Genomic DNA, 17798 nt, shown 5'->3' on the forward strand with positions numbered 1-17798 from the left:
TGATCTCAACGGCTTGGATCTGAGGGTGAGAAATGAGACGGGGTCGTTTGGTAGTTAAACGGGGTCGTTTGGTTTAAGTGAGGGGTTGGGTCAGACCGGTTATTTGGGTCGGGTTTGAGAATGGGTTGCTGAAAGAGGTCTTGAGCCGTTGGATTGGCCTGGACGGACGGCTCAGATTGTTTGCCTAAAACGGCGTCGTTTCAGGAGGTGCCTGGGCAGGCCTGGTCTGGACCGGATCAGTGTTTTCGGTTTTGGGCCTCGTTTTGGGGCCCAAACAGATTTTCCTTTCCCTTTTTATCTCAACCAATTAATCCAAAAATTTCTAAAATAGGGTAAATAATTAAAATAAAACTTGCACACATATTGTGTAACACCTATAACAATAAACACACATAAATGGAATAAAATAAAAATAAAAAATAAAGAAAATGGTTAGATCAACAGCTTAGAACGAACGATGCATACATACGTATATTTTTGAATTTTCTTTTAACGACACATATATTTTTTTTTGTATTTTTGTTTGATAATGACTAGATGCAAAATGGACAGACCCACAAATGACTAACAACACATGTCACGGAAAGATCAAAAAATTGTACAGCGAAGCCATTTGTCACTATTTTTATTTTCTTTTGGAGCGATTGTCTGTGAAGCAAAAATCACGTGCTTACAGCTGCCCCTCTTTGCACGAAGACATGAAGGGTTTTCGCGCAAAGATAAAGCGAGCGATTTTTGCCCGTCCGAATTACTCCGTGTGAAGCATTTTTTGAAAAAGATTTGACCGAACCTTTGCTTCAGAGGTTTCCTACATATCCTGGGCCGAACAGGAATCAGGTCAATGTAGTTCGGGAAATTTTGGTAGCTGGGACTACCGTGTAACCGTAGTGCTTGCTGTTGTTGTGCGCTGTTGTATGCTGCTGTAGGATGCTACTGCTCAACCGATCTCCCTGTTACATTGCTCTAAAAGGAAAAACAAGAAGCTAAGCTAGACTGAGGATCATGAAATCTTGTCCATCTTCAACTTGTTCTTGTTGTCTTGCTTTCTTGTCGGCTAACGCTTTCCTCTGATGCCTTTATCTTGTGACTTTGGGAGATGACGCTGGTCCTTCGTTGACGTTTGAATGCCAGTTTTCATCACTTCGCTTGGTCCGCTAGGAACATGCCCTCTTCTTCAAGCCTTTCAATTGTTTTCTCTGGTGGTATGGCTTTTCATCAAAATTGTTATGTTGGGCATGCTATAACGTTCCCAAACTGCTTCTTTTGAGACGCGTTCCTTTTTCCTTTTGAATTGCGCGCTTGCCTCCGCAGTTGTCTGCTTCTTGGTGCTGGGGATTTTATTGTTTCCTGTTTGGGGATCTCTGTTGTACTCTTCCGTCTTCAAGTGGGGTGACTGTTTCCAAAATCTAGAGCTAAAAGTATTCCCGCATTATACTGGTGGGCGGCCTAGAACTTAAAAGTATTCCCGCGTTATACTGGTGGGCGACCTAGAACTTAAATGTATTCCCGCATTATACTGGTGGGCGACCTAGAACTTAAAAGTATTCCCGCATTATGCTGGTGGGCGACCTAGAACTTAAAAGTATTCCCGCATTATACTGGTGGGCGACCTAGAACTTAAATGTATTCCCGCATTATACTGGTGGGCGACCTAGAACTTAAATGTATTCCCGCATTATACTGGTGGGCGACCTAGAACTTAAATGTATTCCCGCATTATACTGGTGGGCGACCTAGAACTTAAAAGTATTCCCGCATTATACTGGTGGGCGACCTAGAACTTAAATGTATTCCCGCATTATATTGGTGGGCGACCTAGAACTTAAATGTATTCCCGCATTATACTGGTGGGCGACCTAGAACTAAAAAGTATTCCCGCATTATACTGGTGGGCGACCTAGAACTTAAATGTATTCCCGCATTATACTGGTGGGCGACCTAGAACTTAAAAGTATTCCCACATTATACTGGTGGGCGACCTAGAACTTAAAAGGTATTCCCGCATTATACTGGTGGGCGACCTAGAACTTAAATGTATTCCCGCATTATACTGGTAGGCGACCTAGAACTTAAATGTATTCCCGCATTATACTAGTGGGCGACCTAGAACTTAAAAGTATTCCCGCATTATACTGGTGGGCGACCTAGAACTTAAAAGTATTCCCGCATTATACTGGTGGGCGACCTAGAACTTAAAAGTATTCCCGCATTATACTGGTGGGCGACCTAGAACTTAAAAGTATTCCCGCATTATACTGGTGGGCGACCTAGAACTTAAATGTATTCCCGCATTATACTGGTGGGCGACCTAGAACTTAAAAGTATTCCCGCATTATACTGGTGGGCGACCTAGAACTTAAATGTATTCCCGCATTATACTGGTGGGCGACCTAGAACTTAAATGTATTCCCGCATTATACTGGTGGGCGACCTAGAACTTAAAAGTATTCCCGCATTATACTGGTGGGCGACCTAGAACTTAAATGTATTCCTGCATTATACTGGTGGGCGACCTAGAACTTAAATGTATTCCCGCATTATACTGGTGGGCGACCTAGAACTTAAAAGTATTCCCGCATTATACTGGTGGGCGACCTAGAACATAAAAGTATTCCCGCATTATACTGGTGGGCGACCTAGAACTTAAATGTATTAAAATTGCTTCCCCGTTCTTCCGAGAAAATTTTCGACAATCGGCAGAAAATTTTCTGCCCCCGTTTTTGGTGACTTCCCTGGCGTTGCGTTTAGCTACCCTTATCAATTCTTTGTTTTCCTGCAGCAAATAAAAGGATTTAGTTAGTTTTGATCGTGGTGGTAGAGGGTGCCTTTCCGGCGGATGATTTTCCCTCTCTTCCCCTTTTCTTGCTCTATGTCCCCATAATTGGTTGGCGGGCAAAGTTTCCTGTTGGGGGTCTCTAGCCTGCTGGGGATTGGTTTTCAATTTATCCCCTTTTCTGCTTTCTCTTTAAGCACATGCTGTGGGAGTCTGCTTTCGACTCCCGAAACCACTTCCCTTAGGAGCGTACTTCCTCCCAAAATTGCTAGGCACGAACACTGCATTTCCTGGGATCGGCCTCTAAGACTGTTCGTATTATCCTGCATTGGATGAATTCCCCTCCGGTTTCTGGTAGTAAGCTTTAAAAAATCCTTTTCAAGACAAATTTTAGGAAGAGAAATAAAAGCTATAAGGAGAAAATCTTTCTGAACCCATATTTGGTGGGGGAGGAGAAACTTAGAAGAACTTATCTGGAGGACATGACTGGTCCCCGTGATCATGACGTGCACCATAGATTCCCGACCTAGTCTATTTGTATCAATCGATTTGCCCGATGGTCTGACTTGCTGGGGATGATAAATGACTGTCCATTTTGTTGCAAATGTGGTCGCTTTTTTGTTGATCTGTCTTGTCGCCTCATAGTGCCCTTCGAGGGGTTTTCACTAGTGAGACTCTCTCTTTTCTCTCATCTCCCGGCGCCTTATGGTGCCTGTGAAGGTTTTCACCAATAAGACTCTCTCATTTCACATCCCTCATCTTATATCGCCTCTCGGTGCCTGTGAGGGTTTTCACCAATAAGATTCTCTCATTTTATTTCTTTCGGGGAATCGGGGCGTTGTAGATACGACCCTCTCTTCTGGAGATTCCTTTGACCATCAATTCATTCCCAGTCTTATGATCCTCTTCTTTGCTGGGGATCGGTGTATTTTTTTCCATGTCTTTTCCATTAGTGATTCCAAAAGAGGGGTACGAAAGAATAACTTAAGGCTCAAAGGGGGAAACAAAGGTTAAAAAGTGTTTGGATAGAAGAAAGAATTGCCTCCGTCATCTCATTATCCAATAAATGCCAAATACAAACAAGTAAACCAAAAATTGCCATAATTAAATAAATCACGCATAATATCGCTTGACTGCATCTGAATTGATAGCCATGTCGACACATCTACCTTCGACATCTGTCAAACACAAAGCACCGTTGGACAATACTCTGGTCACGATATAAGGCCCTTGCCAATTTGGGGCGAATTTGCCTTTTGCCTCGACCTGATGTGGGAGGATCTTCTTCAACACCTGCTGCCCTACTTCAAACTTCCTGGGGCGCACCTTCTTATTATATGTTCTTGCCATTATCTTCTGGTACAGCTGACCATGGCACACTGCTGCCAATCTTTTCTCATCTATCAGGCTCAACTGTTCCAATCGAGCTTTTACCCATTCATCATCATCAATCCCGGTTTCCGCGATAATTCGGAGGGATGGAATTTCGACCTCCGCTGGTATTACGGCCTCAGTTCCATACACCAACAAATAAGGAGTTGCGCCTGTGGAAGTTTGGACGGTAGTGCGGTAACCCAACAAAGCAAAGGGTAATCTCTCGTGCCATTGTCTGGACCCTTCCACCATTTTTCGCAGTATCTTCTTGATATTCTTATTGGCTGCTTCGACTGCTCCATTCGCCTTGGGACGATATGGGGTGGAATTGCGGTATGTAATCTTGAATTGTTGGCATACCTCTCTCATCAAGCTGCTATTAAGATTCGCACCGTTATCCGTGATGATCACTTTTGGGATCCCAAATCCGCAGATGATATGGGAGTGAACAAAGTCCACTACTGCCTTCTTGGTTACTGATTTGAAGGTTTTAGCCTCAACCCATTTGGTGAAGTAATCAATGGTCACTAGAATGAACCTATGACCGTTGGATGCTGCCGGCTCGATGGGCCCAATGACATCCATGCCCCATGCCACAAACGGCCAGGGTGCTGACATCGTATGTAACTCTGTTGGTGGAGAATGAATCAAATCTCCATGTATCTGGCACTGATGGCATTTCCTCACGAAAGCGATACAGTCGTGTTCCATGGTGAGCCAATAACACCCTGTTCGAAGGATCTTTCTTGCCAACACATATCCGCTCATGTGTGGTCCACAAACTCCCGCATGTACCTCTGCCATAACCGTCGTTGCTTGACTGGCATCTATGCATCTCAACAATCCCAAATCCGGGGTTCTTTTGTACAATACTCCTCCACTGAGGAAGAAGCCATTCGACAAACGCCGAAGGGCTCTTTTTTGGTCTCCAGAGGCATGTTCTGGATATATCCCCATTCTGAGGTATTCCTTGATATCATGAAACCAGGGTTCGCCATCTGCTTCTTCTTCTATGGCATTGCAGTAGGCATGCTGATCACGGACCTAGATGTGTAGAGGATCGACATACATTTTGTCAGGGTGGTGCAGCATTGATGCTAAGGTGGCCAAGGCATCCGCAACCTCATTGTGAACTCTCGGGATGTGTTTGAACTTCACCGATCGAAATTGCTTGCTCAGATCATGCAAGCATTGTCGGTATGGTATGAGCTTTAGATCTCGTGTTTCCCATTCACCCTGAATTTGATGTACCAAGAGGTCCGAGTCTCCCAAGACCAAGATGTCTTGGACATCCATGTCAGCAGCCAGGCGCAAACCCAGAATGCAAGCCTCGTACTCGGCCATATTGTTGGTGCAATAGAAGCGTAGTTGAGCCGTAACAAGATAATGCCGTCCTGTTTCAGAAATGAGTACTGCTCCTATTCCAACCCCTTTTGCGTTTGCAGCTCCATCAAAGAAAAGCTTCCAACCCGGTTCCTCAGGTAATTCCAACTCATTTGTATGCATTACCTCTTCGTCAGGAAAATACGTTCTTAATGGCTCGTATTTTTCATCAACGGGATTTTCTGCCAAATGGTCTGCCAGTGCCTGGGCTTTCATGGCCGTCCTTGATATCAAATTCTGTGAGCAGAATTTGCCATTTTGCCAACCTTCCCGTGGGCATAGGTTTCTGAAAGATATATTTCAATGGGTCCAAACGGGATATGAGATAAGTAGTATATGAAGACAGGTAGTGCTTCAACTTCTGAGCTACCCAAGTTAAGGCGCAACATGTTTTCTCGAGTTGAGTGTACTTGACCTCATGCACTGTGAATTTCTTGCTAAGATAGTAGATGGCCTGCTCTTTCCTTCCTGTGTCATCATGTTGCCCCAGTACACAACCAAATGAATTTTCCAAGACCGTCAGGTAAAGAATTAAGGGCTTCCCGGGCTTAGGCGGGACCAATACGGGTGGATTAGACAGATACCCTTTGATTTGGTCGAAAGCCTCCTGACATTCTGCCGTCCAACCTACTGCAGCATCCTTTCTTAGCAGCCGAAATATGGGTTCACAAGTCGCTGTGAGTTGAGCGATGAACCTGCTGATGTAATTGAGTCTTCCCAGCAAACTCATTACCTCTGTTTTGTTCCTTGGCGGTGACAAATCTCGGATGGATTCAATTTTGGATGGGTCTAACTCAATCCCCCTTCGACTGACGATGAATCCTAGCAACTTTCCTGATGGAACCCCGAATGCGCAGTTGGCCGGGTTAAGCTTGATATCATACCTCCGGAGTCTTTGGAAAAATCTCCTTAGGTGTGCTACATGGTCCTCCTGACGCCAAGATTTGATGATCACATCATCGACGTACACCTCGATTTCCTTGTGTATCATGTCATGAAACACAGCAGTCATTGCTCGCATGTACGTTGCCCCGGCGTTCTTTAACCCGAACGGCATTACCCGATAGCAGTAGGTTCCCCATGGCGTAATAAACGCTGTCTTCTCAGCATCCTCCTCGTCCATTAGGATCTGATGATAACCCGCATAGCAATCCACAAAGGATCCGATCTCGCGCCCAGCGCAATTATCGATCAGGATATGAATGTTGGGTAACGGAAAATTGTCCTTGGGACTTGCTTTGTTGAGGTTGCGGTAGTCGACGCATACCCTGATTTTTCCATCCTTCTTTGGGACTGGTACCACATTGGCCAACCACTCGGGGTATCGAGTGACCCGAATGACTTTCGATTGCAACTGCTTAATCACTTCTTCTTTGATCTTTACACTCATTTCTGTTTTAAATTTCCTTAGTTTTTGCTTGACCGGAGGGTATGCCGGGTCAGTGGGCAATTTGTGAACCACTAAATTGGTGCTTAATCCAGGCATATCGTCATAGGACCATGCAAAAACATCTTTGAATTCCATGAGGGTTTTGATCAATTCTTCTCTGACATTCGGCTCAATGTGGATGCTAATATTGGTCTCTTGGACGTTATCAGCGTCTCCTAGATTCACAGCCTCGGTGTCATTTAGGTTAGGCTTGGGTTTCTCTTCAAATTGGCACAGTTCTCGGTTTATCTCTTCGAAGGCTTCCCCTTAATCACATTCAGATTCATCGTCACAAACGACCTCTTGCATCATTGAGTCGGTTTCAGATTGATTTATTAGACTAGGTCGAAGATCCGCTGTGCATTCCATGTCATTAAAACCAGTAAAAAGAGAACTGTTCAGAAAGAAAAAGAACAAAACAAAATTAAAATGGGACAAAAGAAAAGAACTTCATTAAACTTGCGGGATAAAAGGGTTCACACTTTTACAAAACTAAAGTAAAATTTGGATTACACCCTTGAATAATCCGGACAAAACAAAACATAAATCAAAGCCTACTACCAAGACTTCCCTCGGACAGGAAGAGGAGTAACTGTCCAATTGTTGGTCTTGGTCTCAGGCCCCACAAACTGTATCTCTGCTCTGCTAGAACCTTCTCCAGCTTCCACCATACTGACATCCGCGAACCGCCTCTCAAAACTCTGATTCAGGTCTTCATTTATACCGATCAAAGGTCCTAGAATCTTTGGGACCGGCGACCCCTTGGCACTCGTTTTGACAAAAGACCTTGAGAGGCGTGGCACTGGTTTAGGCAGAAACCAAACCCTCTTCTTCATTTTTCGCGCTTGCTTCCTATCTGCTGCGGTCGGTTTGAACCCCAACCCAAAAGTTTCCAGATTTTTAGGAAGGGAGACAGGTTGGACAATCCCTTGAAGCTCGACTCCAGGCCTTTTCCTGGCACAAATCCGTTACCCAGCATTTCCGAGACCATCATGACTATCGCGGCAGCTACCCTAGGGTGCGGGATGATTTCTCCTTCAGAAATTTTGCTGGCCGACCCTGTATCGAAAATCTGGTAGACCCAAGGACCTTTGTCATCAGCAGTCTCTATGAAAGGTACGATGGTTCCGCCCATGGTGCACGTTGTATCCTCGCCGTGTAACACGACCTCTTGTCTTTCCCACTCGAACTTCACCGTGTGATGTAGAGTGGAAGGCACTGCTTTTGCTGCATGAATCCATGGTCGCCCTAGCAGCATGTTGTAAGATACTGTGGCGTCTAACACCTGGAATTCCATGGTAAACAGGACTGGACCAATGGTCAATTCAAGTACAACATCCCCTACAGTGGCTGTTCCGTTTCCGTCAAACCCCCGGACACAGATGCTATTCTTTCGGATTCTTCCGCGGTCGATCTTTAACTGGTCCAGAGTGGATAATGGACAAATGTTGGCGCTTGAGCCATTATCCACCAATACTCGAGTTACCACCGAGTCTTCACATTTGACAGCTAGGTATAAAGCCTTATTATGCTCCGTACCCTCCACCGGTAGGTCATCATCTGAGAATGTTACCCTATTCACCTCGAAAATCTTGCTGGCAATGGTTTCCAGGTGGTTTACAAAAATCTCACTAGGTACATGAGCCTCGTTCAATATCTTTAGCAGGGCCCGACGATGCTCCTCAGAATGGATCAGTAACGACAACAATGAGATCTGGGCCGGTGTTTTCCTCAGCTGTTCGACCACAGAATAGTCATGTACTTTCATTTTCCTCAGGAACTCTTCAGCCTCTTCTTCGGACACAGGTTTCTTGGTTGCAACTGGGTAGGTCCTTCTTAGCTCCACCGGAGCAAAACATCGACCTGATCGAGTCATCCATTGCGCTTCACAACTGACTTCTTCCACCTGCTTTCCTTTGTACATCACCACCGCCTTTTCATATTTCCAAGGTACAGCACTGCTGTCAATCATCGGTAGCTGGACCACAGGCTTTACGGTCACCCGTTCTCTACATACCCCTTTCAAAACGACCGCCGGTGTGGGCGGGATCCCTGGTATTACCAACTTGCTTGGCTCGGGTTTGCTTGTTATGGCGGACAGGCTCTTTCCCAATATCACTACCGGCTTGACGCCTTCCCCATGCGACTGTACACTTGTTTCTCCACTGGTTGAGACTTCCTTTGGGGCGGCTTGGATCATCATCACTGTTTGTGAAGGTTTTCTCAACTCTCCTCCTTCACACACCAACTCAATCATGTGAGTTTCGTGGTGCGCCGGCAGTGGGTTTTGGTTGATGTTAGGAGCTTCTAGTGTCTGGACCTCGATCTTATTGGTGTCAATAAGATCTTGTATGGCATGCCTTAATTTCCAGCACTTCTCGGTATCATGCCCGAGCATCCCTGAACAGTATTCACAACTGATTGATCGATCCAAATTCTGAGGTGGGGGATTTGGTTCTCGAGTCTGGACAGGACTAACCAAACCCAATTGCCGCAGCTTGTGAAACAAAGCGGTGTAGGTTTCTCCCAGCTCCGTGAAGGTTCTCTGCTTCCGCAACCTGTCATTCCTAGCATCTGGATTTCCCCGAAAGCCTATCCCTGAAGGGTTTCTATATGCCCTTGGTGGAGGGTAGGTGTTTTGCGGTAGGTAGTTATTATGTAGAGCTGGGTATGTGTTGTGGGGGGCCGGTGCGCGCCATTGTGGGCGAACCGGAGACTGAGTGTATGCCTGGGCTTGGTGTACGGAACAATGTGGTTCTCGAGGTGGATAGAAATTTTGTGGTGGGCTGTATGGGTATTCTGACCTGTGAGGTCTGGGTTGGTTGTAGTGTGGTCTGCCAGCCCTGGACCAGCTGCCTGCCTCGATCGTGGCAACCTCTTCTTTCTTTCTTCTCAGCGCACCTCCCGTGCCGCTTTGAATAGCCTGGGTCGTGGCCTTGAGTGCCGAATAGTTCAAGATCTTGTCAGACCTCAGACCTTCTTCTATCATGACCCCTATCTTGACCACCTCGTTGAACGATTTTCCAACTGTTGTCACCAAGTGACCAAAGTAGGTTGGATCTAGTGTCTGCAAAAAATAGTCCACCATCTCTCCCTCTCTCATGGGAGGATCGACTCTAGCTGCTTGTTCTCTCCAGCGGAACCCGAACTCGCGAAAACTTTCCCCGGGTTTCTTCCTAGTTCTCAATAATGTGAGACGGTCAGGGACTATCTCGAGATTGTACTGGAAATGACCTGCAAAAGCCTGCGCCAGATCATCCCACGTGTACCACCTGCTGGAATCCTGCATGGTATACCATTCTAGTGCAGATCCTCTCAAACTTTGGCCGAAATAAGCTATCAACAGCTCATCCTTGCCGCCTGCCCCTCTCATTTTGCTACAGAATCCCCGCAAATGTGCCATGGGATCACCGTGCCCTTCATATAAATCAAACTTAGGCATCTTAAAACCAGCCGGGAGTTGGACGTCTGGGAAAGGACACAGATCTTTGTATGCTACACTGATTTGATTGCCCAGCCCGTGCAAGTTCCTGAAGGATTGCTCCAGGCTTTTGAACTTTCTCAAAACTTCATCCTGTTCAGGAGCCTTAACTGGCTTCTCAACCTCTGCCGGCACTTCCACATGCGGATTGAAAGCTTGAGGCTCGGGTGCATGAAATGTAGGCTCAGGGGGATAGTATTGTGTATCGTGAGCCTGAAACAATGGCTCACTGGTCGTCCTTTGCAAAGGGGCCGATGTTGGTCCCACAAAAATGGGAATATTGGGTGTTGGGAGAGGTTGATGGGGTGGTGGAGCTTGGGAATCATGAGGGCTTCTTTCTTGATGATAAAGGGGATTTGGACGGCTTGTGGAAGGGCCAGAGTGGGGGTATTCCAGTGTTTCAGGGCTCTTTTGTGTTTTGGCTAGGGCTAGCTGCATTGCATTCATCTCTAGTCCCATCCTTTCAATCTTTTCCATCGCTTCTTTTAGTAACTGGCTCATCGGCCTTTCTTCCTCATTACTATTCTCTGAAGTAGTCATGCTTGTTGCTATCGGTCCTTTGGATCTGGTTTGGTAGGAGTGTGTTGCCAGAGTTCTTTAACAACTAACTTGTCTGAATCAGACAATAACAAACTTTGTTAGCGTTAGAGTTTAACAGATTTGACCATAACACATAGAGGATGCAATGCACCTATGCAGTTAACCGTTCCTACATGCTTTGCTTCAAACAACATGCGTCATCCCGGTTTGCTCATTCGTCCTTTTAAAGTATTTTGGAAACTCTGTGTTTTATTTTACTATGTACTTTATTTTCTTTCTTTATTAAAAGCGGTCGAATCTTATGGGGATTGCCTACGTATCACGTCCCCGCGTGAATCAGACCAGGCGTAGTTCTGCCATGAGGCTAACATTTATAAAAAGAAAATGAGCAAACATTACATTTGAAAACTTTGTAAAAACAATGTCTTAAAATACACACAAAAGAAAATGAACAACATTACATTTGAGAACTTTGTAAAAACAATGTCTTGAAATACACACATTCAAATTGAAATAAAAGATACAATTCTTAACATCTCATAACGTGCCCCGCTTTCCACTTGTGTTGTAAATTATTAGATCATTTGCTCAAGGCGGGGCTTGACCCGGATGTCCTCCCAATGTTCGATACATCCTTTCCAACTCCACTGCTAGATGACGGGCAAAGGTGGGTGCATGCTCGGTAAACCTTTCATAATCCATTCCTTGGCAATTTACATAACTTTGAGAGGTGTAGACCGCCAGGTCATGGATCTGTGCCCTGGAATCTTGGAGATGTTGGCCTTGATCCTGCAATTGCTGCTGGCGAGTGGTGGCTATATCTCGGATACGGCCTTCACGATCTAGGGCTGACTCTAATAGAGCTCGGAGTCTGGCCTGCTCTAATCTCATCTGCGCTCTTTCTCTATCAGTGTCCGCTTGTTGATGCTCTCTGTACCTTCTTGCCTCTTCTAGTTGTGCACGAAGTTGGTCTTCTGATCGTATCCAATGGTCTTTTTCCTTCTCGAAATTGTGCCCTGTCTTTCTCGGATTGCCTATTTTGGCGTTCCTTATCAGATCTGGCTTCTTCGTTTAATTGTTGGATCCTTTCTTTTGCTTTGCTCAACGCCCTTTCTTTTGCAGCGAGAATGGAATCATAATCCTGCATTCTTTCAAAAAGATTGGCGATGGTTTTTTTATCCTTCCAATTCCTCATTGGCGTTTCAGAAGCCTTTTTCATTTTCAGAAACCGAGCATGAAGACTTTCATTCTCACAGGCTAGACTCTTCTTCTCGCCTTCAGCTTCTTGTGCTTGCAAATCCTTCTCCAGACTGAGGTTCCTTAGATTTTCCCTTAGGGCGTGGATAGTTGCTTTGTACCCCTTCTCTTTTTCTCCCCAGATCAACCGCTCTTGGATTTTATCATTAAAGTTTTGAATATGGGGTCTTTTAGTTGGCCTTCTCAGCTCAGGTTCTGGTACCTCATCCATGCGAGACCGTTTCTCGAACCACCTTGCATATCCAGGATTTATCTCACCCTTTTTAGTGTCTGGGACTTGAGTATCGCTTTTTAAGTATCGACATCCATTCCACATCTGCTGAAGTAACGCCTCAGGAATAGTGGCCTCTGGGTGTAGTTCGATTTCTTGCGCACTCAAATCTTCATCATCAGGAACTACTTGATATCTTCCTAGTTGTCTTAGGACTCTCAATGGCGCGTATGGCTGGATGCTTCTCAATCCCAATAGTAGCAGATAACTATTTGAGTTTGACATATGTATTACTTCCCTCATTGATAGCCATCCCAGAGTCCATTCAATTTGATTTGCCGTTAGAGCTCTTAACCGAGATACCCATGCTTCTGTCCCTTCTGGAACCTGATAATTTTTCACTCTTACCTCATAACCCTCGATGTAATTATCGTTGTTTGGCCTGTACTGTATGATCTTGGGCTATTGTTGGAGATGTTCAATCAGCCACATTTGCAACAAAATTTTGCATCCCTCGAAGACTTTCGCTCCCGCTTTACATAAAGTCAAAGCCCGATAAATGTCCGAGAGAATGATGGGGACAAGGGTGTGGTTTTCCTTGGAGGTGAGGATTTGCACAACTTTTGCGGTGCGAATATCGATTGTTCGTTCTTTGTTCGGGAAGACCATGATTCCTAGAAAAGCCACCATGAAGGCGAAACGACGGTGAACCTGCCATGCGTCTTTGTCTTGTTTGTTAGTAAGGCCTTTCTCATGAATTTCGAACCCATCTGACTTTCCGAACCTTGAATACAAAAAGTTGAAAGAACAACATTCGTTGACGACGTTGCTTTTCCTGATTTGACTGCTGATGTTCAAAAGACCGAAGAATCGATGTACCGAGGGAGACTTCGTGAATATCAAGCTTTGATTCCTTAAACTTCCGTCAAAACCAACATATCCAGCTACCTCTTCTAATGTAGGAGTGAGCTCGAAGTCAGAGAAACGAAAAACATTGCGAACAGGGTCCCAAAAAGTCACTAATGCCGTAATCAGATCCTCACGGGGTTTAACTTTCATAATGTCCGGGAGATTTCCCAAATGCTTGATGACCCACTTTTGACCATCTTCGCCTAATTCACCCCACCACATTTGAAGCTGGAATAGAAACTCTTCTGTATTTGCGGAGGAGGGGTTTTGTGTGGTGCTCATTTTGTATCTGAAATTTAATTTAATAAAGTCAAGACTCATTTTGAAAACATACTCCAATCGTTTTCAGTTAAAACTATTTCAAGATTTAAAACTATTTTTTTTTTTTTTTTGGAATTTTTCCAACTATTTTCAAGACTAAATACCTTTCAAGATTAAATACCTTTATTTCAAGATTTGAAAACTATATTTTATTTTTATTACATATATATATATATATATATTTTTTATTATGATATATTTTTTTTTATTATGACCCATTTTACTCCTCAGCTCTTACCATGATTTCATTTAAGCCGGTCAGCAAGCATGTTCGAGGCAAATGAATGCACGTATAGCAAGTAGGATGCATCAGGATGGTCTTTTTATTTCGGGTTCACCTGTCTTAGACAGACCCAACCCCTGTGTTGAGTCCCCTAAGTCAAATGCACGTGATGCAAATAAACGTTCCTACTAGGGATCCGGTACATGGCTGAGTTATTCTAAGTGTAACCCTGAGGTTGATTGTTCTAAACCTGGCTTACCCAAACGGACAGTTTGAGCCGAAGCGGGGGCAACGTACCGGGAGCACGAAAGTCTGCCCGGCCTAGTTACTTGTCCCAACTTCATCTTATTTGGTATGACTTTAACAGAAGGGTGGGTCACGCACACGTGTACACCATAAATTCAGAAGACTCAGAAAGAAGGGTTTCGTAGCAGTTTTATATACACAATTCAGATAATATTAAAGCGGTAAAAGCATCATTTAGCACATTAAGCATATATCATGTAAAAATCATATAATAAATAAAGCCAAATAACAACAATTATTCTAAGCTCGAATTCTTAACCCTGAACCAGTGGTTCTGGGTCGAAGATCCCCAGCAGAGTCGCCAGAGCTGTCACACCTCCTTTTTCCGCACCCGAGGGGCGCAGGGGAGTTTTTTCCAATTAAAGGACAATCGAAACGGGATTGGTTTAATTATTTCAGAGTCGCCACTTGGGAGATTTAGGGTGTCCCAAGTCACCAATTTTAATCCCGAATCGAGGAAAAGAATGACTCCATATTACAGTCTGCGTACCAGAAATCCGGATAAGGAATTCTGTTAACCCGGGAGAAGGTGTTAGGCATTCCCAAGTTCCGTGGTTCTAGCACGGTCGCTCAACTGTTATATTCGGCTTGATTATCTGATTTTATACAAGTATGAACTTATGCGCAAAATTTAACTTTTAACCGCTTTTATCATTTACTGTTTTTATCAAGAATTGCAACGTTGTGAAAATGTATCTCGAACCGCGTTACAATCAATGTACCCGTGGTCGTCGATACACTTTGACTCCGTTGAGATTTGGATTTGGGTCACATCAATGTGCACCCGAGTCTAAGGAAATTAAATTGTCAAAGGCGCGCCTAAAGCGACTAGCGTATTTATTTTGGGTAGGACCGTGAAATTTTACTAAACGGTCCATCCCGAAGTCTAAACGAAATTTTTAAAGCAAATATTTACTGAGGGCCCCGCAAATTATATTTTTATTTTGGCGAGGCTCATCTCATTCTTATTTTTTAAAAAATGAATTGGCAACGTCATGGACACGCATCTCGAACCACGTCACAATCGATGTACCCGTGACTAGAAACACATTTCGACTCCGTTGAGAATTGGATTTGGGTCACATAAATGTGCACCCAAGTTTAAGAAGGTAAGATTTATTAAGGCGCGTCCTAAAGAGTCTAACGTATTGTTACTTTAGGAGGGTTGTGAGATTTGCTAAACAACCGGTCCTGGAAACTAAATGCTTCGATAATATACATCTAACAAGGGCCCCGCATCTGCGCGGTTTGTTTATTTTCATCGAGGCTCATCTCGTTCTTATTTTAAAAGGATATCATATAGCAACTACGTTTCTTGTCGTGTTTGTCTCTATCAATTGAAAACAGTAGATAGTCCTAATTAATTACATGCTTGCAAGCTGTTTGTAATGGAATTCGAAAAAAAAAAGCTTGAAAATCAAAAATGAGGCTGCATGTACAGTCAGTTGAATAAATAATTATGAGCCCAAATCCAGCCCATGCGTGATGGGCCAAATCTGGGCCGCTGCTTGCTCGAAGCAGGCCGGCTTGGCCTGTTTTGGCCTGAACTCGACCTTTATGAGGTTGAGATTGCAAGTTTGGTGTTCTTTGTCTTAACAGGTGGTTTACTAGTTATATGAGACCATCAATCTAAAAAGGAAGAACTTAATCCATGATGTACAGTTTGCATACATTACCACATATACTGCAAAGTAAACTAAAATCTGAGATGCAACCTATCTTATTGAGCATATTATCACCTATCAGCATACATATGTAAACTACCATTTAGCTAACTTATATTGATATACACTAGGCATACAAGCTGCTTCGATTGTCAACACAAGAATGAAAATTATCATACAATACATGATATCTAATATAACAATATATGTATGAAAATCAACTTCAAGTCTTTTCCTTTTTGCATTCATGCTCAATGTTCCAATTACATTTGATAGTGCCTTGGTTGTGTACCTGATGTAGAGGAACAGAAGAAGAAGGAAAAAGATCAGCTGAGTAGCACACAGCAAACAACAGCAACAGCAGATTCACAGCAACAACACAGCAACAAACAACCAGCCAATAATGGTGAAGCTCAGCAAGGAGTCGAGCAACAAATGAACAATCCCAGAAAAAGAACAGAGTAGGAAACAACAGCCCAGAATGTTGAATGTAACAGCAACAGAAATCCAAAGACCACAAGAAAGCTTGGCAAACAACAGGAAAAGCAAAATCCCACAGAAAACCTGATCAAACTGGACTCTTGCACAGTTTCTTCTAGACAATACTCATTCACAATGTTCTGAAATTTATTTCTGTTTTTCCTTTTCAGTTCTCTTACTCCCAAGATCTCTCCAGACTCAAAAAAAATCAACCCCCCTTCTAATGGAAGGTCTGCCTCTTTTATAGCCTAACCTTAACACTTTACAGTCTGTTTTTCAACTCAAAATTGCCCCCCCCCTCGTTGTTTTTCCACTCACTTCTTTTAAATAAACAAAACTCCCATCAAATCCCTGACAGCCCCTCTCTCTTTTGTTGTTAAAATGTACTAATCACTTGTTTATTTAACCAAAGTATGGGCAGTAGGAATATAATCTGACAGCACATGCTGTCCAATTATTTTAATTCCTTAAAGCTAACCATACACATGCTGCCCACGGTCTAAACCAAATGGCATCGTGTTTTAAAATCAAAGTCTGAATCTGCCATTATAACCTTTCCCCTAGATGTTCTTTAATTCAATTTGAACAAAATCAATAGGCAATACAATTCAGTTCCTAATGGGACTCAAATACGATCACAGCAGAAATAAGCAATACGAATCAAGTTGTTACCATTAACGATTGAAACTAATTGACGACATATATCGACTCGACTATATTAATCGTAACACATAACAATCAATCGTTCATACAAACAACACGTATAGAGTCCCGAATGACTTCAGACAAATTTGTTCAAACACTGGGAACTTATATGAATTAAACTCGTTTGACGACTAATCTAATTGATGAGCATGTATATCACAGGGTATATTCAGAACACAAACAGAAGACAATTGACCAAATAAAAAGGCCTTTAACAGAGATGGAAGAAATCCGAATGAAAAATAACAAAATAACAAACAAACACAACGAAACATGCTGACAACTTAATTAGAACTAAAACAAAAGAAAGGAAAACTTACCAAAAGAGTTTGAAATCAAAATGACCCAAATCTGACTCAACTTCGAACTCTTGAGGCCGAACAAACTTTAATCAGGGTGTTCTCACATGAGAACACCTTGATTAAGGTCTATTAGACCTCAAACCCTTGTCAAGACCGGCCGGATTCCCCAGGTGCATGTGTTTCAAGTTCTGGATTTTCAGATCTGGATTTTTAGGAGTTGTGGGTAGATTCGGACCAAACCAAGCTTGGTTTGGTCACGAGGAAGGTCAGGGGAGTGTCTGGTATGAAGATGGGGTGGTTTGGCATAGTTCCGGGTTCGACTCAAATCTTCAAATGAAGATTCGAGACGAAGGAAGATGATTCGAGGCAAATGGATAGCATATCCATGTTTAGGACAGTGAGGGGGTCTTAGGGTGTTCAGGAGGTGGCCACCGGCGTTC

Source organism: Nicotiana tabacum, chromosome 10 (assembly GCF_000715075.1).
Source record: "Nicotiana tabacum cultivar K326 chromosome 10, ASM71507v2, whole genome shotgun sequence".
Taxonomy (NCBI): domain Eukaryota; kingdom Viridiplantae; phylum Streptophyta; class Magnoliopsida; order Solanales; family Solanaceae; genus Nicotiana; species Nicotiana tabacum.